Source organism: Centruroides sculpturatus, unplaced genomic scaffold, assembly GCF_000671375.1.
Source record: "Centruroides sculpturatus isolate CEXI.00-Female unplaced genomic scaffold, Cexi_2.0 scaffold683, whole genome shotgun sequence".
Classification (NCBI taxonomy): Eukaryota; Metazoa; Arthropoda; class Arachnida; order Scorpiones; family Buthidae; genus Centruroides; species Centruroides sculpturatus.
The window spans coordinates 121038-148709 of NW_019384858.1; the positions used below are offsets into that span (position 1 = coordinate 121038).

A 27672-nucleotide genomic window follows, 5' to 3' on the forward strand; every position below is an offset into this window, starting at 1 on the left:
AATAGCTGTCTGCATTTTTTTTTTGACAGGCTTCTGTGAAATTTTCAATAACTCTTATTCTTTTTTGGATAAGATGCGCTACCTTAGAAAGAGTCATTTTTTGAGATTGAAGTTGTTCTGATAGAGCAGACGATTCTTTTATTATGTCATACATTAATCCCAAATGTGTAAGTAATTTAGTGTTTTCAAGTTTTTCCTTCAGTCCACTGAATGTAGCTTTTTTTACTTTGTCAGTATTGCCACAATTTGTTTCTGATAAATCTTTCAAAATGTTTATGGATTGCAATTGCTTGATAAGATGATCATATGGCCTTTACAGTGCAAAAACTGCTTGCAACCCATCTCACTTCAAGAACCCGTCCTATTTTTTGAAACTGGTAGCCAAGGGCTTTGCAAGAAGACTCCAAAGCACAAGAATTTTTGGGAGACTGACTGTATAAATTATATAATTTGTCCATAAAACATTTGAAATAATTAATGCCTCTTACATCATCCATTGAATCTCCTACCAATAATTCCAGTCTATGATTTAGACAGTATCAGCTGAACAGGCTTGGATATTGCTTCTATAAGATAGAAACAACTCCAGAACTTTTACCTGTCATTACACTGGCCCCATTAGTAGCAATATCGATCCAATTGTTTTGCAAGCATTCTTCATGCAAACCATATGATTTAAAGCATTTTAAGAGCTGCATAGATATCTGCTCATCGGTTTGTGACTCTAGTTCAAGTATATCCAAAAGTATATACACTCCATTTTCTCTGGCTTCGTCTAGATAGCCAAAAGATAAATTATAAAAACTGGCTTGTTGCTCAGTGATGTCAACTCATCAATCAGTATGTTGAATTTGGCTCTTCTTGATACAATTTGGAATATCAATTGCTTCTGCATTTTGTTAGCAATATGATCTATAATATTGGTTGCGAAATGCAAGAATGCAAAGTTGTACCTAGATTAATCCCATTCATTTGTTGCAAGGCAATAAGATCATTTCTCTGAATAAGGATGATTTTTTTGGACACTATAATAGGCCATTCTGAGTATCTTAATGGTAGCCTTTTTGGCATCGGACGAAATTTTCAATAGTCCATCTTCAATTCTCTTCGATTGAGCCTTTTGCAAAATCTTTTCAGCAATACTGTGCCCTACCAAATCTGAGTGCCTTTTAATTTTGATGCGAAGACTAGTCAGTTTCCTTTCATGGTTTGGTCCATAAAAATGCTTCTGTGGAATATGGATGGTTAGCTTCTATGGAAATGGTGGCCCATTCTTTAGCAATTTGTTGTCTTTTTATTGTTTCAGCTCCTAGAGATTTTACCAAGGTGCATGTACAACCTAGTTTGCCATTTTTGTAGGAGATCCAAGGATATTTGCTTTTGAAGTCCTCTAGTTGGGAAGGCATCCATACCTTCAGCCATAAAAATTCATCTACATTTTCTGCAACATCATCTTTCTCATAGCCTGTAGTTTCTGCATCAGTAGTATCACGGCTTCTGCCATTATCACAGGCAGTATTGTTTTTGGCAACATCATTAACTTGATTTGAACTGCTGCTGGTAAGTACTGTACATAACATTCTTCGTGATTTTCTTATGGTTCCTTTCCCTTTTCTGATTCATTTCCCTTTTCTGAAAAATAAATGTATATTATTACATTTATTTTTTAATGGGATATAATTTTGTATTTTTAAATTTTTATGTTCCATGCTAATGCACAAAGACTAATTTGCAAATATGTTCTATCTCTAGCTTTATAACATTCAATCCCCCTGAAGAAATATTACCTGAAGAAGACAGTTATATACTGTTGAAAGTGCTTGTACTTGTTAATTAAATGACTACTATTCAAAATAGCATCTAGAAGTTTTTGCAATAAATAGAAAATAGCATCAATTGTTACATCATTCACAACTGCAAGATCTTTGACTATGTTAATATAGTCTTGAGGTATTACATCTTTTCATTTAATCCCTCCATTAAAGTCTGAATATCAGTCATTTCTTGTGATAAATCCAACCCTTCTATTTTGGCTTCATTTTCATTTAAATGAAAGCCCACCTTTCTGAAACAGTTTCTTTTGCAGTTATTGCTGACATTTTTGTGAGCATCTGATATCCAACAAACAGTATCAATACAAAAATTTTAATTCAGATGAGGAATTACATGACTCCATATTGGCACAAATTGATTGCAACACTTGCTTTCTATATAATGCACTTTAAAATTTTAAATAATTTCCTGATTCAATAGTTGTGATAAGGTATTTGCTGACAGAAAACATAATTTAATATTAGATAAATCTAATCATGGATGGCATGCAACTTTATCTAAAAAGAGAAGAATATGCCTTTTTTAAATTTTCATTTTTCTGTTTGAAAAATTGAGCCATTCTTCCATTATAACTTAATTGAAGTCATCCATACTGTCATCCATGTGATGGGTAATTTGTGAATATTTAAATTTTTGAAGCAGTGGAGTTTGAAATTCTTTCCTATGACTAATGGCTTTTCCATTGTTCCATCAGCAAAAGCTCACAAGAGAATTGTGAGTCATTCTTTCAGTTGCTTCCCTCTAACACACTATCTTTTTATAAACTCAAAGTTTTGTTTGAAAAAACAATCTCATTTCATCACAATTAGCAAGGTTTTTTGACTCATAGTCCTTAGTTAATTCAGTCAAATTCTGATTCCAGTCTTCTATTATTGTCAGGTCAACGTCTTTAATATACCCAAAAATTCGCTTAAAAGATATTTCTTCTCAAGCTTTCTAGTCAACTATCAGAAGCCTTGAATGACTCATTCTTCAAATCTTGTGCAATAATTCTGGCTTTCTCTTGTAGAATAGGGCCTGAAATTGAAATATTACATGATCTCGCATTTAGAAATTATTTGTACAGTTTGTTAAGTTTCAGTTCTCATTTTTATTTTTGAATCTCCCTGATGTTTACCACATAACCATTCTTCTTTGCTTTTCAGAATTTGATAAAGTTGTGTGTTTTGTCACAATTAAATTTTCTGCAGAGTTCTTTATCCTTGCTTCTGTCTTATTCAGATTGTTTTACTTTTTGTGGACTTAAAAATTGCTTTTCCATGTGTGCATTAAGCAGTTTCAGGCTTATACATACAAAATTATGTTAATGTGTGTATTATGTGATATGGGACTAGAAAAAAAATTTGTAATAAGCAGGTTTCCTGGTCTTACTGAGAGCCTGGCTTTAAACAGTTTACACTGTACTTAATGATGGATTGACTTTTGGGAAAGAATTCTGTTAATCAAACCTGGCTAGAGAATTATGAAAAATTTTGAAATAAAAACCAAAAAAACATATATATTAATATATAGGAATTAATAATTTCCAATACTTTTAGACTAGATTTTAAAAATAACTTTTGATATAATAAATACAACTTTTTACAGTTCATTCTATTATTGTTTTTGCTTCTTACAAGGAGGTTATTCCTTTTTTTTTTTTTTTTTAAGAAATTTTAAATGAGGGCAAAAATGAAAGTATAATTTCTTTAAGCTACTGGAATAAACTTTTGGTATTTGTTAATGATTAATTTTATCTTGAAAGTAGTTCATTTTAATTTTATATTTTTAGGTAATAATTTAGTTGCTAATGTAATAAAAGAAATAAAAAGTTGCAGGTAATAAAAGTATGTTGATACTTAACAGACTTAAAGCCGGCAACTTAATGCTCATCTTTTTAGGCTCATCAGGAGCCTACAAAGTTCACTTGCATCCTGCATCCAGGAAAGGTTGTTCATCACTGGACTAACTAAAAAATATTAATATATTATTAAATGCAGTATATAATTGTTTTTAATTTTTCCAAATTCATTCATTGTATTAAAATAATTATCACCAATAAAATGCTTTTACACATCTAGATAATGATGAATATTTATTATTCAGAAATATGAAGTGTTATAAATTTTAATATTCTAAATCACATAAGCTGGTTCTCAAACAGCTTGTGATACATAAACCAATCTCAAACCCTTACCAGTAAAACAGTTATTCTTAAATACAGAAACTATTCTACTTTCAGCACCGAGGTGAAATGTACATTAAACTATCCAGAACCTGTAACAGGTGTATAACATGTATATACTATATATCGCTGTTGACAAATGTTTTCGAGCGATCTCTTTGCTCTTCTTCAGGTCAACTGGAATTTCCTGGACGGAGTGTATTCTATTTGTTGGGATCAGGTGTCAATTCCGATGGGGTGGGTCTTTTCTGACGTGCGGTTGCATGGTGGGGGGAAGTGGGGGGGTTGGCATCCAACAGTGATTGCCAGACCAGAGACAGAGTCAACTCTTCCACCAGGGCCACCGTTTTTGCGTAGGCTTCCATGTGGGCACCCTTACTTTGTCTACAATCGGGCGTAACTGTTGGCCCACTTTATGTGTTTTTGCATAGGCTTTTCACCTACATGGTGGCCATGGTTAAAACTAGAGCCAAACTACGGTTTCTGACAGAGTGTAAGAAGAGCGGACTTTTACCGATGACATTTTTCCGAATACGCCTCCCACCAGGCAGTGAACCTCTTCTTAAAATGTCAGGATCATGTGCCTTAATAGAGCCATCCGGTCATCCAGAAAGTGGATTTTTGCAAAATTGAAGGAATTAATAGAGACCGAGGACTCCTTATTCCACACACACCCTGACATATTGGCCAAGGAAAACGCTAAATTAGTCCCTATCTACGAACGCCTATCTGCTGACCTGCGAGAACTTTACCGCAAGAATCTGAATTGGGTGTTAAAGTTTCAAGTATCTAAGTTCGACCAGTGCCCCACATTCCTGTTTATCGTTTGGGACAACATTCAGCCGCCTAACTTCATGGTAGATGTGCTCAAATATGGCCTGACCTTCGCACCCTCGCTGCCTGAAAATGGAGCCAGAGACCTCATCCCGGACGTGGAATACCTTATAAAGAGCCTTCCAGATACACAGAAAGAATATTACAGATGGATAGCCTCGATAAATATCAGAAAAGCTAAAGAACAGCAAGAAATTATAGTGCCAAGCTGAGATGTACAGCTGGATGGATACAGAGGAACAGGATAATTCTCACTAGAGCTGATAAGTCAAAACACTGGTCCTCATGAAATGTAACTCATACCAACAGGGTTTGAAGGAGTACATTGATAATACCATGTGTGAGAAAGAAAAAGATGATGTAATAGACAAGCTACAGGCTGTGGTTAGACGTCTCACTAACTCTAAATTAGCCAAATGCCTAGCACTACACGATGTTTTTAAGTTCAATGGCACCATTTACTGGCAGAAGAGAGGTGTACCAATGGGTAGCCTGCTGTCAGGCGACCTCTGTGAAATGGTCATCAGACACCTCGAGAGTAAGGCCTTCTTGCCTTTCCTTCCCAACATCCTAATATATAGAAGATACGTAGACGACATTCTTATTGTATGGAGAGAGGTCCCTGACATGACATCCTTTGTCAGAACCATCAACAACAACCCTTTCGGTCTGATGGTTGAACTGGAGCAGGCTAGTGCAGAGGAAGTCCATTTTCTAGACATTGGAATAAAAATAGTAGGACCAAACATCGACACGGCTGTGTACCACAAACCCACAGCCACCCCCACGTACATACCAGCCAATTCTTGTGACCCTTTCCCGTACAAGGCAGCCATCTTTAGAGCTCTGGTAGAAAGTGTGTTCTTGCACTCATCCACCAAGCAAGCCCTGACAACCGAATTAGCCCGCATCAGGAGGATAGCAACTGAGCACGGGTTCCCGAACGTGACATGCTGCTTAATAGAACAATACCAGCACCGGAAACACACTCTGACCGCAGGTAATGTCGCTGATCCACAGCAAGATTGTTCGGCATGAGTCCCCATTACATTCAACCCATACCTTAAGACAGTACATAAGAGGATAACCAGAGAACACAGGATACGGTTGGCATACAGAAGATGTCCCACGATTTTCCATATCCTGCGGAATGATAAAGACCCTCCCAATCGCACCAGACTCCCCAGAATCTATTCTATCCCAATCAGGGACAACAGGCAGAACAAAGACTTGTTATACATCAGCTCGATCAAATGTTCCTTGAACACCCACCTACGTGAACACCAGGCGGATATCCAACACGAGAGACTAACCACAGCATTGGGCACACATGCATCTGATCCCGAGGTCGAAGCAAGATTCAAAAAAGCTACTGTTATCATCAACACACCCCACCAAGAGCATCTCAGGTGGCTAGAGGCCACGGCTATCTACAATGCCGGCCGGCTAACCACGTGTGTTAACCGGAAGGAAGAGTTGACTCTGTCTCTGGTCTGGCAATCACTGTTGGATACCAACCCGCCACTCCCCCCCATTATGCAACTGCACATGTCAGAAAAGACCCACCCCATCGGAATTGATACCTGATCCAAACAAATAGAATACACTCCATCCAGGGAATTCCAGTTAACCTGAAGAAGAGCAAAAAGATCGCTCGAAAACATTGTCAACAGCGGTATATAGTATATAAGCGTTACGCACTGGTTACAGGTTCCGGATAGTTTAGTGTAGTTATTCTTAAACAAGAAAGTTTTTCATTTTCACATGAAGTTAATAGAAGAAAACACAGGACTGCTTTGTCTTTTTTCATCTTATGTTCTTTTCACACCTCAGGAATAAACAGTCTTATGGTGGAGTTGATCTTTTATTGTATGCTCTTATCCATTTTAGTATGTAACACATGTAAAAAGTTTTCAATTGGCAATGGGTAAAATTGTAAATGTGTATATATATTAACAATAATAAAAATAATAAATAGCCAGGATAATAATTACATTTAAATAATTACAAGAAAATTTTCTTTTCTTGTAATTATGGTCTTTGTGCTATTTACTAGTTTTATTAATGTTACATACATAAACATCTTAAAGTTAATGTTCAATAAAGCCAAATCATCTGACTTTATTAATGTCTAAAAAAATTATTGTTTAATGTTATATATAAATTCTGGACTTTATAATGTACTATGTAAATTATAATAAATAAATTACTAAACAATGGATAAAATCTAAATTGAATTTGTGATGATATTTGTTTTTAAAATTGATCAATATCTTATTATAATATTTTCATTAATAAAAATTATTTCTTAAAATTATTTCTAGAAGGAATGCCATTCTACATCAATTTTTGTGCAATGTATGAAGGAAAATGTACAAATTCAACTTACTTCATGACAAAAGAAACAGGCTTAGATGGGGTAAGAAAGACATTATATAATGTGTGAGGGAAAGTCAAAAATTATCCACACTTTATTTTTTTAATTTATTTACACAAATCTAGGGGGTTAAATAAGTATGTCATTTTTCCACATGGACTTTTTTCCTCCATGGACATTTTGATGGACTTGGTTCAGCAGTAAAGAAACTTGAGTATTCCTTCCAAGAAGACGGTTTTGGGTTGATTGCCCAACCATTTATGCACCGTTTCCCACACTTTTTTGTCCATAGAAAATTGATGACCTTGTAAAGCATCCATCTTTGAACAGTTCAAAGAGATGGTCAGAAGGGGAGATATCTGGACTGTGGGCAAGGTGTTCCAGCATCTTTAAACCCAAATGGTTAGTGGTTTCAATGGTCTGGCCAGCCATGTGTGGGTGTGCATTGTTATGCAACAGTAACACTTTCTTCAACTATAGGCCTTGGCATTTGGTGCAAATTTCTGGCTTCAGATTGTTGGCCAGCAAATCACTGTATCTTGCACTGTTGATCATATGCCTGTTTTCCAAATAGTCTTCCAGTATATGCCTTTGTGAGTCTCAAAAAGTGGTTAGCATTACCTCTCCCATGGAAGATTCAGTCTTGAATTTCTTCTTCATTGGAGATCTTGGGTATTTCCACTCCATACTTTGCATTTTGGATTCTGGCTCATAGTGATGGACCCAGTTTCATTTCCTGTGCATATTCTGTTCAAAAATGCTTTGCCTTCATTATTGTAGTGGTCGAGTAAGCATCAGCAGATCTGAACACTTTTGCACTATGCTCTGCAGTAAGCTCTCACGGCACTCATCTCACACAGACTTTATGGAATCTGAGTTTATCACTGATGATTTGAAAGCAGAACCATGATTAATCTGCAGAGAACATGCTTTATTGTCAATGGTAGCTTGGTGTTTTGCCAGTATTATTTCTCAAGCTTTCTGAATCATCTTGTTATTGGTGGATGTTGATGGTGTCCTGCTCCCTCTTCATGCATCACATTTGTCTGGCCACTTTTAAACTTCTTGATCCACTCATATACACTTCTGTATGGTACAACACTGTCCCTGTACAGTGGGTGATCTGTTAACGAATATAATCTGTTCCAAGACCGTGTTCACTACCTGAATTGTTTGTTAACCAATTATTGATTTACCATAGATTTTTATGGGAATTTGATTAATTCGTTCTGGAGACCCCAAAAAGTAAAAAATAAAAATATACTTTCATACTATGTTTATTTATATGTAATAATAAAAATATGTATATACACAGTCTTGCATTATTATCAATCATGTTTTTTTCATTTTAATTAATTAAAACAAAGTAATTAATAGCATTGTTGTTTTAGAGATCTACAAGCCTATTAACCTCAATCTGGTTCGGATGACATTTGGATGACTACTGTTCTGTTATCTTCCCACTTCTTCAAAAGGTTTTTAACAGCAGTTGTTGGCATTGGTCCTCTTTCATCTTCCTCTTTTTCAGAAGAAAACACATCTCACTGAGTTTCTTTGTGTTTTTCATTTAAGAGTTCTTGGAGTTCTTCTGTCGTCAGATCAGTTTTAGGTTCCATTATGAACTTTTCAATGTTTTTTATTTCTCAGATGTAATTTTCAATTACTCCTTTAGCTGCTTGAGTCTTCTTGATTATATCTTTCTTAGCAAAGATTGTGCCTACTGTACACCTGTTCAAGCCACACTGCCTAGCAACATCAGACTTCATCTGCCCACTCTCTGCCTTAGCTATTACCTCTTGCCTGGTTTCTGTGGTGAGCACAGTTCTTGACACGCCACTATTTTTAGGCTCCATAATATTATCAGTTTCTTTTTTAAATAAAAAGTTCAGAAAAGAACTTACAGACAGAAATTCAGAGAACAGAAATCAACTAATGCACAAAAGCACAAAAACATTGTATAAATGTTAGGCCCAGATGAAATTTGAAATTTGGTGTTAAAACATTAATGAATATCTGGTGGGACAGTTAAACTCTTGCTTTTCAAAAATAAAAACTGATGCAAAACTTAACGAGGTCCCACCCAACAGTCTCACAAAGATTATAAAAAAGTTCTTTGTCAGAAAGGTAAACAAAAGGCTGGAATTACAAGGGAGACTTTCAAACTTCACTGTTGTGTGTAAATACATAAGCAGAAGAGTGTGACAAACACCGATGTGTTATGGCGAAAGTGAAGATGATTTTTGACTTTCCTACATACATATAAAATAAAATGTTCTTTAAATCTCAAAAAAATATCTGTAATTAACCGATCATTAACTTCTAATTATTAAATTTAGTACGAAATGGCTCGTAATATTTCTATTGCTAAATGCTATTAATTACCTCAGAAAATAGTTCAGCAAATTTAGCAATGCTTTGGGTAGCTCTAATTTCTTTTATTATGATGCATTCTTTTGCAAAACAAAACTATTTCTATGAAATGTATTTTAATGGAAAAAAAACAAAACTAAGTAGTTTTTCAAAGTATTTTAAAAGAATTTGTAGTTGTATGGAGAATGATCTAATTCAAAACCATATCAATTAGTTAAAAAAGCTGCCAGGAATTGTAAAAATTACAGCAATTAACTGTTATCTATCTTCAGTGGATCAAGTCTCTGGTCTGGAATGGCACTCAAAAGTGCAAATTCTGCAAACTAATTAGGTTAGTGATATTATTGATCATGCTATTTAGATTTTCCAAGACAATCTTTCCAGCACTATTCATTTGATGCATTCTTCTATTATTCTTTCATTTTCTTTTTTCAAAAGTCTAAGTTTTACTACCTCTTGTCCTTTCCATTATGTCAGGGGAAAATGCTGACATAAAGCTGTAAACTTGCCACATCATCAATGAATTTGCATGGGTGAGAATAGTGCTCTGCAACCTTTTTTCATGCATGGCATGCATAGGTACTTCCCAGAATTTCGTGGCAAATCACAAGTAAAAATATGCAAATATATAGAAATTACAAAGTACATACCAAAAATGTACTGATCTACTGTTATTTTTTAATTATAAAATTAACATCATATCTAACAACAATCTTTAAACTATTTTATTTCTTATAAAGTTGAAATTAACATGAGCAAGTAGCTTTATTATACTAAATTATACAATACAGTTAACATTTATAATGATCACAAAAAAGTAAATAAGCTTCAATATTGATAAAGAGAAAAATAGTGAAAACACACCAAAAATAAAGTGAGCATACAAAAATAAAATGATATATGTATTATGATGCCCAACATTTAATTTTAACTATAACTAATGAGACAGTTGAACTTGTTTTACTGAACATAGTTGTATTACATTAGGTTAATATTTGATAAGGCAACTTGAAGTTCACTATCAATATATTTCAAGCACAACCATTTATCATTTTTGATGGAAGCAAGAGTTGAAAAACTTGTTCATAAGTGGTTGTAAAATTGTACCATAACTATAGCATACCATACCATATCACTGACAATTTGAGGATGTTTTTTGACTGAAATCTAGAAAACATCCAATTGAACTTTGATGAACTTTAATTTCAGCATCCTGTAATTTCTCAATTTGAGAAATTTCTCTTGAACCAGAAGTATTTTGTAAAATTTTTGGAATTTATTACAAAAAGATTCAAATCCAATTGTATTGCTCCATATTTACTGTAAAAAGTGTTGCATCAACATTGGATGTTGTTGAGTCAAATCCTTTGCTTGTTTGTGATAGTGGCCAGATTGGTCCTTGGGATAATTTTATTTGCCAAAGGTCAAGTTTCTGTTTGAACCTGTTTAATTTATTGAAACATATTAGTATTTTTCATTTTAATGTTGCATTTTTACTTTCCTGGCCATTATATATAACAGAAGGAAAGTATGGCGATCGGTCAAAAAATGATTCCCCAATATTTTTACATTTTTGGACTTACAACACCTTGAAACATCGAAAAATGCAAAAAATAAGGGGATAATTTCTGTGTGTATGGATGTTAGTGTGTATGGGGCATGATTTTGTTTACCCTGTTTGTAGTTTAATAACTCCTGTGCGTTTTGTCGAAAATTTCTGAAATTTTTCGCAGAAGTTTATCAGGGCAATTAATGCTGTTAAATTTTGGTGGTTAAAGGTCCAGGGGGTGGAGATATAAAGGGGGTCGTGTGCATCTCCAGTATGGTTGGACTTAATTAATTTAATGACGATTTTACTATTATTAGCATTTACAATTTTTTATAAAACTGAAAATTAAGCATTTTGTTATTTTATAATAGTTAAAAACATAAAAGTTTTTTAATAATATATGATAGCAGGTGGTGCCACTAAAATTTTAAATGTTGCCGGGAAAGTTCAGCCACTCATTGCTGATTTATTTTTTATTGAGTTCATTCAAGTGTTCAAGTAAGCACAGCCTGTGAAGTAAGTCAGCTATGTATGCAAGTTTTGTTGCCAGATTATCTTCATGGAGCTGGTATTATTTGGGCATGTTTTTATTTAATAGAAATTGACCGACCTCGTGGTGACGTTCAAAAAATCTTCCCAGTACTTTGCCTCAAGAAAGCCAACATATTTTAGTGTAAAGTAATAAGGATTTATATTCCAATCCCATTTCTTTGCTGAATATTTCAAAAATTTGTGAATTTAAATTAAGTCTCATTTTAGTTATGTTTATGATGTCGATGCATTTGTTATCATTTGAAATAGTTTCTCTGGCAGGTTTCTGACCATCAGTACTTCCTGATTAAAACAACAATGTGTAATTTGTACTATTGGATTTTGTCATTTTACACATGAAACTTCCTTTTTATTAGTCACTATTGCTTCAGTGCCATCCAGGCAAACACTGACACAATTACTCCATTTAATACCAAAAGTTTTGAAGAAAAATCTACTACTAGAAAAATTTTTTCATCAGTAATCTGCTCTGAAAGCTTTTTGCAAAATAATGTTTTTATGGCATTTTCTTCAACAAAAAGTACAATACTTATGATCTGTGCTCACTTTTTAATGTTGATTTTCTTGTCACTCGGGAGTGAAAATTTCTTGCTCATTTTAAATGTTTCCAAAATATTACTCAACATATCCTCACTGTCTTTTAACAGTATCAACTGAAAATGAAACTTCATTCACCTTTTTTGTATTATTAGGCCTAAGCATTAATTGAGCAATTTCCATACATGTTGATTTAATAAGTGTTTCACCAATAGCAATCCGGGTTTAGTTAATTTTGCAACATGGCAACTAGCTTCTAACACTTTTTTAGAATTTATAAACATTTGCCTCTGTTTAAGACTTTGACTTAAAATTCACTGAAAATATTGTTTCTTTTTGATGCAATTTGTAATATTTTAATTTAAGATGGTGTAAGTAAAGATTGCAGGGATTACCTGAAAAATCACCATTTGTTCCAGTGTTTTCAAAGTAAATTACATAGTTTTTTAGACAATAAGTAAACCATTTTTGTGTTGAAATATCAATTTTTCGGAATTGCAAATACAGTAGAGCATCGATTATCTGAATACCTATCAACTGAAACATAGGTTAACTGAAAGCGTTCCAATTGGCAAATTCAAATTTTCGCTAGAGCTGTGGTGCTGCAATATTTGGCTATGTCTTGTTGATGTGCATGTTTTAGCTGGCAGCACTGGTGTGACCATATTGTATCATTAAAAATTATTTCTTTTTTCTGCACAAACAAAATAAACATATTGAAAAATATAAAAACAAAAAAAAATTATATTTCAGAAGTTAATCTAGTATCTAAAACGTTCCGATTCATACACGTTTAGAGGGTACTTTAGGACCCGCCAGTATTTGAACGAGGCTTTTTTCTCCATCATAAGCTATATTCTAGGACCTTGCATCATGAGTGGTGTGTTTTGCTTCAAAATTTTATTTTTAGCCTGCTTCAAAATGTCATAAAATGGACCTGAGGAACTCCAGTAAACATTAGATAAATTAAAATCTCCACACATTATGAATTTAAAACCAGAAGGAATAATAAAAGTGAACAAAAAAACGGATTTAAAAATGGAAATTCTCTTAGTATGAGGTGCATAGACAATGGATAAAAAAAAGTTTATGATCTGAATTTTAAAATAAGAATGAAATTAATTTATTCAAAAATATTATAAACTTGTATAGACAGGGAAAAATGACAAGTATTTTTCCACTTCTTTGATTAATACATTTTAAAGATACATGTGAAAAACCCAATAGAGAAATAGAATTAGCGATATCATGAGATAAAGGGGTAAACCAACTTTCAATAAAGACATAAAAATCATAAGGGTAACATAATACAGTATATATGGGAGAAAAAAAGCATTTGTTTTTGATGTAACAAACGTTTTGCATAAATATTTTAAGTGGAATACAGTAATACCTCGACTTACGTGAACCCGGAGTTATGCGATTTTCAAATCTCGATTCATCTTTTGAGTGCCACGCAACTCTTGATTACTCACTCTCCCCACACTATTGTTCAGCTTACATGTTTGGACGTGTCGTGCAGAATTGACACATAGCTACAATTTATTTTGTGTTATTTATTTCTGTGTTTGTTATATCTACAGTGACTTGAGAGACTCTATGTGGTGATTTCTTGTAAACGTGAACGAATCAAAAGACAAGATAAGATTAACAAGAACATTTATTAGCTTACATACATCCGATTTGGATTTTACACAAATTGGGAAATTATACCCCAACTTACTCGAATTTGACTTACACGGTTATCGCTTGGTCCCACCTATCGCGTAAGTTCGGGGTATTACTGTATTTAAAGACATAATGAGAGAAATAATATATATAAAAATATATCAAAATATGAAATAAACAGATAAAAAAAATGCAATAAAATAGATAAGTAATAAATAGTAACTAAACTTAGAAAAAATGATAAAATGCAAATACAACTAAAATAGATAGTGCAAGATCAAAACATAAGTTAGGGGGAAAATATGTATCAAACTCTCATCTGACGTACAACTTAAAAAGTGATTATAATACCAGTAGATAAAGCACAAAATGTGATCTCACACCATCAGACAAAAAGTGGTTGTGGCAGAGTCCTCAGTATTAATAGCAATTGTAAAAGGTGAGTCCACTATAGGTAGGTGATCATACACTGTTGTAACAGTACAGATAAAGAGTTGAAAGAGATCAACAAGATGAATATCTTGGTGAAAGATAGGCAGTTGTTGATTGTCTTAAATGTAAAGATGAAATATTGATCACAAGAAAATACTTGACAAAGAATCTTATTCATACAAATGAATACAGCACTAAATATAGGTATACAGACATTCAGAACAAACAATATAAGTGATTTATTGTTGAAACAGTGCTTTTTTACTTCTTTCTGCAATTCTTTTTAAAGTTATGTTGCTTGGAGTGGTCCTAGTAGTCATATGCTTCAATGGAAGAAAAAAAATGGAGAAATAAGTATTTTAGGCCAGCGGTCCACAACCTTTTAGTACTGATGGCCGGTTTTACTTAAAGATAGGTGGGCCACAAGGCAATTTTACTTTGAGGAGGGTAAGTGTGCGACTATGCAGACACAAGCAAGCAAGAATATGTGGCGAGATATGATAAATGAGCCATTCACAGGCCAAATCGATTAACTTCATTTCTAAATCATTTAATATAAGTGTTATTATTTTTACATTTTTCATTTAACTAATTTTATATATCATTACATTAAAGCTAGGCTTTATTATAACAGTATATAAAAATACATTCTACAATGTTTATTTAAATTTAAAGTTTAAAAGGAATTTTAAAAATTAATTTATATTTTCAATTTTTGCACTTTTGTTTTGTGGAGTTAATCAATTTGGCAAGTGAACAGCTCAAATATGAAACCCTGTCAGATATGTGCGAGAACCAGAAATTCACTCTTGCCAGCGATATTTCTCATTTCTTACTTGTGCATGGGTTTCTTTGCAAAAAACTATATCGCTTGCAATCTCTCGCTTACTACTAAATTTGTGTCTGCATAGTTGCACCCTAAGGCAATTTATCTGAGAGAAGATGAACTTTAATGGCACATAAAGTAAAATACGATTTCTGTTTCACCTGTTCTTTTTTAATCATTCTTTTTTTAATCGGCTTTTTTGCATTTACTCAAATTAAAGCATATTCGTCTAATTTCTTAAAATATTGTTATTGGAAGTGTTAAACTTTGGCATGCACAAACACCTTTAAAGTCAAGTATGCTTACTATATGGCATGTGGAATGAAAAATGTTGTTTGCCAACCCTGAACTAAGCTATAGTATTATTTATTTTCTTACTTATATTAATAAAACTTGGAAATATAACCTGTGTGATAAATATTGCACCCCAGAACAACAAACTTGAAATCCAACAATATCATCCAATTAAAAATGCCACACTTGGAATAATTCATATGAAGTTATAGACAACTTATAATTATAATTAATATATCTTCCAATAAGTATGCTTTAAGATATATAAGATAGAAGCATACTTTTTTATCGTGAAGATAGTTCTTCATGACAAAAAACAAATGTAAAAAAGTGGCTGGTAGACCCTATTGTAGTTTATTTTAGTAATTATAGTGAGAACTTGATGTTATATATTGGACATGGCAATTTGGAAGTTTTCACAAATGATTAACTTTCAAATACATTGAATGTACAACAAAATGACTGTTGTGCACTATACCATACCATCCAATTAAAAATGCCACACAAACACAAATTTATATAAAATTCTCTAAATGAAAAACATTTCAATTGAAATAAAATGTGTAAAATGATTCTATTAAACATAATGGAAAAGTTCACCTTAAACACAAAACATTTTATTTGGAATCAGATTCGAACAAACACTGCTGAATGCTAACAATTTGATTTGAAATGTTTCATGGTGTTTGACTATACATTTTTTAAAATCACTTCTGGAATAATTGGGAAATTATAGCAGAAATGATTATCACTAGTAGTTAAACTTTTTGTATGAAAAATTCCTTCTATTGCATTTGTCTTTAATAGGTTTCTTGTTTTGGCTTTGCTCAGATATTGCATAAATATAGCTTCTTTCTGCACTGCCATTTGGATGGTAAGCGCAGTGTTTAAAGTCATTTTTGTTAAATTAGGAATATTTTTCTTGTCATTTCCTGATTTCACTTTGGAAGCAGTATGTCAATTTTCAAATTTTCTTGTATTTTCCCGGGATCAAACTGTTTTGAAGCATTTATTTCTCCAGTTAGAGACGAAATAAATGATGGCAACATCTGCAAAAATGGAAAAGCAATATTTTAAAGGATTTTAAATTACAGCTTCTTTAAAAAATTAGAAGATTTAATTAAAAATTGTGAAATCTAGTAACATTATTCTCGGAAACATGTTCTAAAATATACTGATTATCATATAGCTGCAAAACTTGGCATGCAGATAAGTCTCAAGCAGAAATGGAAATGATTAGTTATAGCACGATGGCTCTTTCATAATGCCAGCAGAGGGCATTAGTTTTATATGCCCTTTGGTCTATAAAAAAAGTGCGCAAAGGCATCCCATAGACTAATTACCTAGCGAATCTAGGAAGACTAGCAAGTTCTATGGGCAAACTGGTTCTGCACATCAATGTCTATGCAGGTACTTGCTGCTAGCACCACTCTGTGACCGCTGCGTGAAAACTACTTCAGTTTAACTTTATTTATGCTGTGAATACGTGTGTTAGAAGTAGAAAATGAATTAAAGATCTTGGATGACTGCAGGAGTTATTGTTCAGCTGTTAATTGCTCAAATGCTCTAGGGAAGCAACATCATCTGTTCTTTTTTAGATTTCCTTAAAAAAAAAAACTGGTAAGACCATGTTTTTGTTCATGAACATCGTTAGGCTTAAAGTACCGTCACTCGTAGGAAGAAACCAGTATACCTTCTAAATTGCCAGCAGTTAATTAGAAGTATCATACTATCCATGCATATGCAGCTCCATTTTATTTTTCAGATGCCGCTTTTGGCTCCAAAACACTCTACGCCTAGATCTTCTAAATAAAACAGCAGAAGTATTATATAAAAATAATTATCTTTGTGATGAACATTTTGAAGAAAACAAATTTATGAATTTGAGAAGAAATTAGTTTGGAATGCAGTCCCAGCAATTTTTAATATACCAAACCTTCCAAAATTACTGACTGGGAAAAGAAAACTACCAAAACCTCATTCTGATTTGTCAAAGAAACCAAAACTTGCACCAAAAACAACTGAGCAAATTTTCCCTCAGTTCAAGGAATGTTCTTTTAATGTAGAAGCTAAGGAATCCTCTGTGAATTCAGGAGATCTGGCTATCCCTATAAATTCAGATACTGTTACTCTATCTATTAATTTAAAGCTCCAGAACTTTCTGCAAATATTGGAGTAACTTCTGACTGCACAGGAAATAGTGTGATGGACACCCCACAAAAGGTTAAACTGAGAAAGCAGTTGCATAGTAAGATCACACAGCTATCAAAATTGAGGAAGAAATATTTTATGCTTCGATCTCAGATTAGAGATAAACAAGACATAAAAGATATGAGACAAATTTGTCAAATGTGCCCAGGACTATCTCAGGTTCAGTTGTGTTTCTTTGAGTCACAAATGAACATGTCCTCAAGATGTAAGAAAGGAAGATGATGGACATGCACAGACAAAAAACTAGCCCTTTCTCTTTTTTATCAAAGCCTGAGAGCATACAAAATGTTTCAAAAAATATTCCTCCTATCAAGTGTGCGGCAGTGGATATCTCAAATGACCTATGAACCAGGCTTCCAGGAATTTGTATTTGATGCACTAAAAGCTAAAGCAAAGTGTTTGAGTGATCAAGACAAAATGTGCATTTTAATGTGGAATGAAATGTCTATCAAGTCAGAGTTGTCTTATGATTTGTATAATGATTTAGTTGATGGATTTCATTTCAGTTGATTTGGGGAACAATACAAGATTTTATCAGTTGCAAATGAAGCCATGGTGTTCCAAATACAAGGAATATTTAAGAAATGGAAGCAGCCTTTTGGCTATGTTCTTTCCACTGATTACATCAAATCTGATGGCCTGCTGGTATTAGTAAAAGACTGTTTGGACAAGTTAACTGATTCTGATTTAAATATTGTAATCTTGGTGTGTGACCTTTCTAATCAGAATCATTCAGTTTATAATTCTCTTGGTGTTACAGTAGAAAAACTTTTTTTAATTACAAAAACAGAGTGATATTCTGTATGTATGATCCACCACACTTGTTGAAATGTACTCGTAATAATTTAAAATTTATGACTTTGAATTGGATGGAAACGCAATTAAATGGAATTACATCAAGCATTTTATAACAAAAGACAATTCACTAGCAATTTGCTTAGCACCTAAAGTCACCATGAAACACATTGTTGCCTGTTTTCCAAAATGAAAGTGAAATTAGCAGCACAAATTTTAAGCCATACTGTAGTGGTTGGGATAGGAACATATGTTTCTCTAGGCTGTTTACCATCTGATGCAGCTTATAATGCAGATTTCATTGAAAAAATAGATTCACTTTTTGATGTGTTTAATGGATCAAATTTTAAAGAAATAAAACTATTAAGGAGGTAACTAACAGCTACATCTGCTCATGTAAATGTTTTAAACGACAGTGCTGATATGTTTAAAAAAATTAATTGTAAAATGTAGTCCCAAAGCAAGGATTAATTTTGTCAAGGGAAATCACGTGGTCATCTCTGGATGATCATCTTGCAGAATAGCTCGCCACCTAGGCCTTTCTGACATCACTGTGAGGAGGTGTTGGGATTAGTGGACGAGAGAGGGCTTGCACACACAGTGCCTGGATTCAGGATGCTCTTGGCAGACCATAATCCAGAGGGCTTCACCATTTCGACTCTCCTTGGATTGTGGGAGAATCTTAGCAAAGCTGGGGTTAAGTACTTGTTTTCAAGATCATTGAATCAAGATGTAGTAGAGAGTTTATATTCAAGCATCAGACAACATAGAGGGAATAGGAATAATCTCAATGCTAGTCAATTTAAATATTGTTTAAAACAGCATACTATGAAGAGATTTTTTCAAATGTTAAAGGACAGAATTGTGAAAATGATTGGGACAAACTTTGTTTTCATTCCTGAATATTTTTAACAAGTCAAAAAGTGAGAACGTGGCAAGTACAGTAGTCACAACAGTAGCAATACAATGTAACAATTCCTTGCTGTTGCCAGCTGCTTCTCAAGATGAAGATTTACCTGAGAAATGTGTTTTGTCATACATTGCAGGGTGTGTTTTGAGAAAAGCTTATAAGATTCACTAGTGTAGCCTTTGTTTAACAGGTTCACAAAACCCCGTTCTGTCTTTCTCTTATCAGTTATTTATCCGTTTTAAATCATATACGTATGAAAAAGGAGATTTTGGAAGTTTAATTTCACCTCACAATGACGTCTTAGAGTTCATGTCACATTGTGAAACTACTTTTGTGCGAAGAGTTTAATGCAAATATGCATAAGAAAGGAATTGTATCACATTTTAAGAACAATAGAACAAAACAACTTTTCTATCAAAATAAATGTCTGCAAAGACTTTTAAGATTTACTGATAAAATTGTATATACAAATGCATTTATATTATACTACAAAATTTTTAAATCAGACAATATCTACTACAACGAAGGTCAAATTAATTTCTACCAGTTCCAATTACTCAAAAGTTTGTAAAGTTTTGCATTTGCCTTGTTAATTACAATATCATGACATAGGCAGATTCTTTTCTGTATTACGATTACCATTTCTATATATTTAAAAGTTTTAAAATATTTTTGCACTTGTTTTGTATGATCTGTATAGTATTAAGTAAAACATTTCTGTATGAGTATTTTATTCACAAGTTTTTTTTACAAAAGTTTTAGTTTACTTGAGAACTGCAAATATATTGCCTATATGATGGCCAAACCAGCTTGGGCACAGGACGCTACACCATTCCATTGTTGAAATCTCGGTCGTATTCTTAAATTTTCACTAAAACTTCATAGTATTTAAGAAAAATACAATATGAATAAATCTGGCATTGCTTTCCTTATAAACTATTATTGTAGTTCTAAGATGCCATGTTCACGGTAGTTTTCATGTGATAGTCGGTTCAGTCAACTATTAGCTGGCCAGTCGTCTTAGCTTCACTAGGTAATTAGTTTATGGTCATCCTGTCTGTAGTTTACTAGTAGGTATTACTAGTAAACTACATGTATGTAGTTTACTAGTAAAGGTACTACATACAGGTAAACTACATACATGTAGTTTACCTGTATGTAGTATTACTAGTGGTGCCTTTATGTCGCAATCGAAGACCATAGAAACAACTAATTGAGTTTGAGAGGGGAAAGAATCAACAGGTTGAGAGAAGCTGGATGATTATCTCGCAGAATGGCTCACCACCTAGGCCTTTCTGACAACGCTATGAGGTGGTGTTAGGATCAGTGGATGAGAGAGGGTTTGCGCACATGGTGCCCAGGCTCATGACACTCAGCAGATTATTAGCCGAGAAGCATGCATACAGCCAACCATATCATTGTTTGCCATCCAGACACAGGTGGCACCATCATTACAGACCTTGTCTGTCTGTCTGCCATTTCGAGGTGCCTGGGTGAGGAACATTTGGTATCACGATGGCCATTAAGTATCCTCTGTTGACATCACCCACCATCGCCTCTGGAGTGGTGTCACTCCTGACGGAATTGGACCGCAACAGAGCAGAACCAGGTCATCTACAGCAATGCATCCAGATACAGTTTTGGCACTGACAATGGCCTTGTTTGTGTCTGGTGGAACGCCTCAATCCTGTCTATGCTTTGACATGGCACATCACCCCACAGCTGGTGTGATGGTCTGAGGTGCCATCACATACAACAACCAATCACCTGTGGTAGTGATCCAAGGGACTTTGACAGTCCAGCAGCATGTTAGTGACAACCTGTAGTCACATGTGTTGCCTCTCGTGGCAGGGCTTCAAAAAGCCATTTTTCAACGGGACAATGCTCGACCACACAATGCTAGGTCATCACAGGACTGTCTCCGCCACATTGCCTGACCTGCTTGGGTCTCCTGATTTATCTCCGATCGAACACGTCTGGAATCACCCGGGATGTCAAGTTGGACAGCCTAGGAGTTTGGCCATACTAGAGGACCACTTTCAGCAACTGTGGACTTAGATGCTGCAGGACACCGAACGCCTCCGTGTCACATCGTGTATTCATACTAGAGGTTCTAGAACCTCCTTTCATTTTAGTTTTTCCTGCAATAAATGATCTTTTTGCCTTCATTTTGTAATCGCTTACTTATATCATCGATTCACACACACGAACATACAATTACATTCGATTCCGACAACTCCTTCATGGTGCATTAATTTTTATAGGAATGAGTGTATTTCCATATCTGATTTGACTTCGTCTCATCCCCCTTGTAAATCATTTTCATTTAATTAAAACTTTTGGTTTATAAACTCCAACCAACAACAGACTTATCATACATTATTCAGTGTTTATTCAGCAATTAAAACCCCGGTGTGCATTTCGAACAAAACAATGTTATCCTCTTCAGCTTGTTTTAATTTACACCGTTTTAACCGACACACAACACCATTAAAACGATTATTTTCACCACATCTCTTCTTTACATTATTATATAAAATATGATTTACCATCTTACATTTAATAAAATAGATATAAACAATACTTTATTTTATTGCAATATATTTTATTAAATTTAAGGTGCTAAATCATATTTTATATAATAATGTAAAGAAGAGATGTAGTGAAAATAATCGTTTTAATGGTATTGTGTGTCGGTTAAAACGGTGTAAATTAAAACAAGCTGAAGAGGACAACATTATTTTGTTGTCGAAATGCACACTGGGGTTTTAATTGTTGAATAAACGCTGGCTAGTGTATGTAACTGTTGTTGGTGGGGTTTGAATCAAGATTTAAGCTAAAATACAGACAAAAATGAATTGATATGAATATTTAAAAACTATTCACTTGCTTGACATACACGCTTGTTATTGACAGTCGCTTTCAGTCGCTAATTTTGTTTTCCTTCGTTCATTTGCTTCTCTGCTATTCCTTTAGATGTTTTCTCGTAAATGGACCGTCAAAATTGACTTCAAACTGTCAAACCGAACTGTCCGATCGTCTGACCCGAAAAATGTCACTACATAATATGATAATAGCTCAGGGTGTTATGTGGATTATTTACACATTAGGTGCATCTCTATCATCAGAAATAACAGTAATTTTCTTTTCTTTATAAAACAGCTTTACGTAGTTACTAGCAGCACTTCCTAACACCTCAAAAACAACAATATTTGGAAGTTGTGTTCGGCAGTAGTCTGGCAGCTCTCGAGCACAGAACTTATGATCTCGTGAAGCTAATGTTGTTGTTAATGGCAACGCAACACTTGGGCTATCTGCCTAGGGAGGATGCCTTCCGGGAGATTTTTTTAAGGGAAACTGGCCCCTATTTAGGCGTTACAGACGTGGAGAAAATCAGGAAAACTCCGTGGTCAGCCTGTCCGAGCGAGGCGCGAACCCACGACTGAACTTCCAGTATTCAGGGTACGAAGACCGCTTGGTCACTGGTGGGCCTCGTGAAGCTAAAAACGGGTCACTGTCTAGTGGCGCACTCGTGCACCGTGGCCAGATAATGACATTGTCCGATACCAGCCTCCGTTTGGTAACACAAGACTTATCCTAAAAATTAAAAATGATTTTTTGTAGGAGAAGAAACCATTTTACTATTTGCATTTAAAAAATGTATATAGCGATATTTCATTCTAAGATCTGTCTTGGGTATTCGCAATAACGAATGTATAAAAGTTATATAATTGTTTTAAACATTAAGATTTTTGAAAATCATCGCATTCAAGATGAAAAATATTTAGGCAATTACTTTTGTGTTTTAGTCCGGTATTATTCATACAGTAGTAGGATCAGCAGACCATTACTATAACTGCTAAGTAGGTAGGTAGCAGTTATAGTATCATACTAAGGCTTTCTTTCAAATATACAGTATCGATAACTATGTCGAATCAAACGTTCGTTGCAGAATTGGCTTTTTTTTAAATAGAACATTTAAAGTAGCATAACTTATTTTAAAAATTGGCTCTGAAGTTTACCGTGGTCCACGAAGGGTTTTATTAATTAATTGTAAAAATAACAAGTTACTTAGTATATTGTATTTGATCCATTTAGACATTTAATATAGCATTAACAACTTTATTATAAATATTTGTATTAGACAATACAGGTAACCCTCGTATAAGGCCTAGTTAGGTTCCACAAAAATGTCGCGTAATGCGAGTCTCGCATAACGATATTTTAAATATAAATTTGATCTAATATTTAAGAAAAATAATTTTATTAAAATTTGTAAAATAAAGAATTGTACGTAATAACCTTTCTTGGTGCACAAAAAATAAATTTTTCTCGTCTTTCAAAAGAATATTTTGTTCATTTTGTTTGATCGAACGAATTGTCTATTCTTTGATTGTAAATTGTAAAATTGTCTATTCGTTTAAATTAAAGGTTTGCAGCAACGACCGATTATTCTCCGAGACGTTCTGATTTTTTCTTTTAAAGAAATAAATCTTTCCCTTTGTGATTTTTCTAGCCATGACTATAAATTTTTTTGTCACTGATATACAATTATGAAATCTTTGCATTTATAGAAATTAATTATATACTATATGTTACTCTCCGGGTCGTACGATTTCGGTGGCCGAGGATCGATAGGCATTTACAACTTTAACTAACCGGCGGACACTTATTATCTAATTAAATTCTATTTTCGAGAAGGCGACCGAAAAAGAATATTGTAAGCACAAAATGCCAAAGGGCATTTCCGGCTTATAAAGTAGCAAACTTATTAGCAGAGAACAGTTTTTATTTTCTAACGAGACTTTTACTTTTTGTGGTAGTCTCTGCCACAAAAAGTAAAAGGTACTCTTATTAGTCATACGGGAAGAAATTCACAATGTATTGTACTGTACATCGGCCGACGACGCGGTAGTAACATAAAGAACATCTGGTAGAATGAGGTTAACACGATTTCGTACGAAATCTTAGGTGGAAATGGCGTTGTATAAGTACGGCGTCATACCGGGGTTACCCGTGTTTGAAATGCTGTTCCTTTTTTTTTTATTAATTATAAATAAATATCGGTTACTTGTCAAAAGATTTGAATATTTCAGAATAATTGCATTACGGAATAAGTTCCGTAAAGCATTCTATATATTAATATACGCAAGTAAACTAGGTAACGTCATTCTTTCTTTTGCAGTATCTACACGAACTACTGATACACGTGCTACAGGAAAGAGGAGTGACTTTTCGATTGGTAGAGCAGCTACAAGATTACTGTTCGGTTTACCGACACGTTTTATATTTGGAATTTTTAGAAAAGTTGAAAGATTTCGTTATAGAACCGTACAGTTAAATATATTTAATAATTTTGTTCTTATTGTGTAAAGTTATACGTATTAAAATTTAAATTATAAGTTTTCCTTACTCGCCTTGCTATCGATTATCGTATTTAAAAATTTTGCTAATAAATGGGTGGTCGACGTTTTGCGTAATGTAAAAATTTCGGTAATTGCTTCGGGAAGACAATTGCGATTAAGAGAAGGGAAAAATCGGCTGCAGTCGAAAGATAAAGCGGACTCGGACTACTTATCCCGGTTAATTTACATTTTGCAAATCTTTTTTAAACTCTCGATACCCGACGACAAATTATTTACTTTAAAGGCGAAGGCCCATCCGTTTTCCAATTGGCAGCAACGATTCATTAAGACGAAATCGACGCTACGGGTTTAGTCCGAGGGCGGGCGGAAATCCTCTTTGGAGGAAATTCGGGATTAAGAAGTCGGCCGAATGTTTGAATAAAGGATTTATCGCTTCCCAGTAGATTACCGTCAAACGGTTTCCTCGTTTGGCGATAACGCGTGAATTATCGGCCCGGCAAAAAATCCTAACGAGATAAGCGTGGAAAAATTAACTTTTCCTTTCGGCCTTTCCGTGATTTTGCAAGAGTTCAATAAAGAAGGGGTCGTCCCGGCTGCCGACAGAAGATAGGACCTCCTCTCGATTATCCGAATACTTGGCCAATTCTTCCGCACTTGCCATTTGTTAATCGCTTTGTTCCATTCCACGAACAGACCAAGTAGAAGCAAAGTTTGACGTCGTTTTCGTTCTCGCCTCCTGCCGATTCTTACGTAAGAAAACGAGAATTGCAAAGCGTTCGGGGCATTTCGCCCGGAGTTATTAGTAGTGTTCGAATTTCTTTTTTCTAGTTAAAAGGCGTTCTTAAAATTGAGCCGACGATAAAATCCAGCCAAGAGGGAAGCGCCGTAGCGGACGACTTTTCCGGGTCGTTTGTTTTCTAATTTATACTTGCGTTGCCACGGCTTCTGTGTCGTCTTTTAGCTTGTTTCGCGTTGTTTAGGCTGCTATAAGGGTCTGATCGTTAGGGCATCTATTGTAGACAGACTAATATTTCTGTACAGTTATTACGCCCGTAAAAGAAAACAGCTTAATACAATAGTAGGCCACGGAAAGAACGGATACAATCTTACGCTTTCCTTACGTACGTGGTGTCTCGGACCTTTCCTACACTCGTTTTAAAACCCAGAGAGTTTTACGAAATGTCCCGAAAATTTCGATAAGTAAATCGAATGTGCTCCGTCGAACGGTTTTACCTTCGAAATACTGGCTAGGGACAATCAGTGGCCAAGCGGTCTTCGGTCCGTGAACACCAGGAGTTCGGTCGTGGGTTTCGCGCCTCGTTCGGAACAGGCTGGCCACGTGGTGTTTTCCGGGTTTTCTCCGTGTCTGTAACGCCTAAATAGGAGCCAGTTTCCCTTAAAAAGATCTCCCGGAAGGCATCTCCTAGGCAGATCGCCCAAGTGTTTTTTTGCCATAACTAAAACTGGCTAGAAATAGACTATCCCGGCGGAAAGTTAATTTTTTTAAATAGAACATGATATTTTTTTATTTCGGATTGATACGAAAGATTAAAATGTGAAAATATTTTGTTGCACATTTTAATTGAAAATGTTTCCGCCCGCCGTGGCGTGTGCTGTGAACTTCTGTCGGCATCGCTTTCTGCGATTCTGAGCTTCGACACTTAGGAAAAAATTTGTCGCTCGAATAATTTCGTCTTCGTCAAAGAATCGAAATGCCTGGTCTATTCTATGAATCGTATCGTCCCTTGCAGGGATGTAATCTTACATTAAAAACCACAAGGGCGCTAAACGGTGCTCGGAGTTTAAGTCGCTCCGTTTATGTAGTTTTGTACCGGCAAAGCGCGGCTGTTTCACGATATCTGAAAACGGCTTAAATGCGTCAAAATGATCTATATTCTACTGTCACCAGTCATCAAAACGTATCGGGAATGGTACATTTAAACTGACAGCGTGCAGGGAGGTAGTCTCTGTTTTCGTTGGCAAATCTTGTTTTGTGTGTAAATAATTTCTGGGCCGGCCATTTTTCAAAATGTAGAAATTAATCGAGCACAGAACGCGCATTAAATTTTATTTTAGCCACGGAATTACTGTTACAAAAATGATGGAAATATTGCAGAAAGCATTTGGTGACGTGTCTGTCAAAAACGAGTTTTCCAGTAATACGAGATGTTGGAGGAAGGCGGAGAACTCGTCCAAGACGAACCGCGCTCTTGTAGACCGTCCGTTTCGACTGACGAAGAACACGTCGCTCCAGTCAGAGATTTGGTGCTCGGTGTCCGTCGTTTAACAATTTGGGACATTGTCGAACGTGCTCCGGTGTCATTTGTATCTGGTCGAGCAATTTTAAAAGATCGTTTGGGCTTGCTGTGCGTCGCTTCTCGAGTCGTCCCGAAAACGTTAAATTTTTTCCAAAAACAAAAAGTGTTCTAGTGGCCGAGGAAATGCTTTCTCCGGGCGAATTGTTTTTAAAATGCGTGTTACGGGTGACGAAACGTGGATCTATGGTTTTGACACCGAAACGGCTGGACGATCGCGTGAACGGCGCTCGAAAGGTGAAGCGGAGACAAAAGATCGCGTTGAAGTCGGTCGAAAATCGAGGTCGAGTTGACTTTTCTTCGACTGTCATGGTGCTGTGCACCACGAATTCCTTCCACTGGCCGCAAAATGTCGACAAATAATAATAATTGAACGTTTTACATCGTTAGAGTGAAGCAATTTGTAGAAAACCACCCGATTTGTGGAGAGAGAACTTGTGGATTTTGTACCATTGTAATGCATCCGCTCGCAATGTTCTTGTTGGAGAATTTTTGGCCAAAAATTCAAGAAATGCGGTCCCGCAAGCTTCCTATTCATCCGATGTGGCATCGTGTGACTTCTGTTTCATCGACTAAAATTTCCGCTTCGTGGTTACCATTTTCTGTCGACCGATGCATTCTGTTTTATGGCATCAGTCG

The 27672-nt window shown here is 34.9% G+C and overlaps 1 long non-coding RNA gene across 1 annotated transcript; it reads left to right on the top strand.

Moving 5' to 3' along the window:
• Positions 1-588: 588 nt before the first annotated feature.
• Positions 589-25965, top strand: LOC111630614. Its single transcript, XR_002757555.1, has 3 exons — positions 589-1560; positions 7156-7250; positions 24538-25965. It is a non-coding gene; the product is annotated as an uncharacterized LOC111630614 (long non-coding RNA).
• Positions 25966-27672: the final 1707 nt, after the last annotated feature.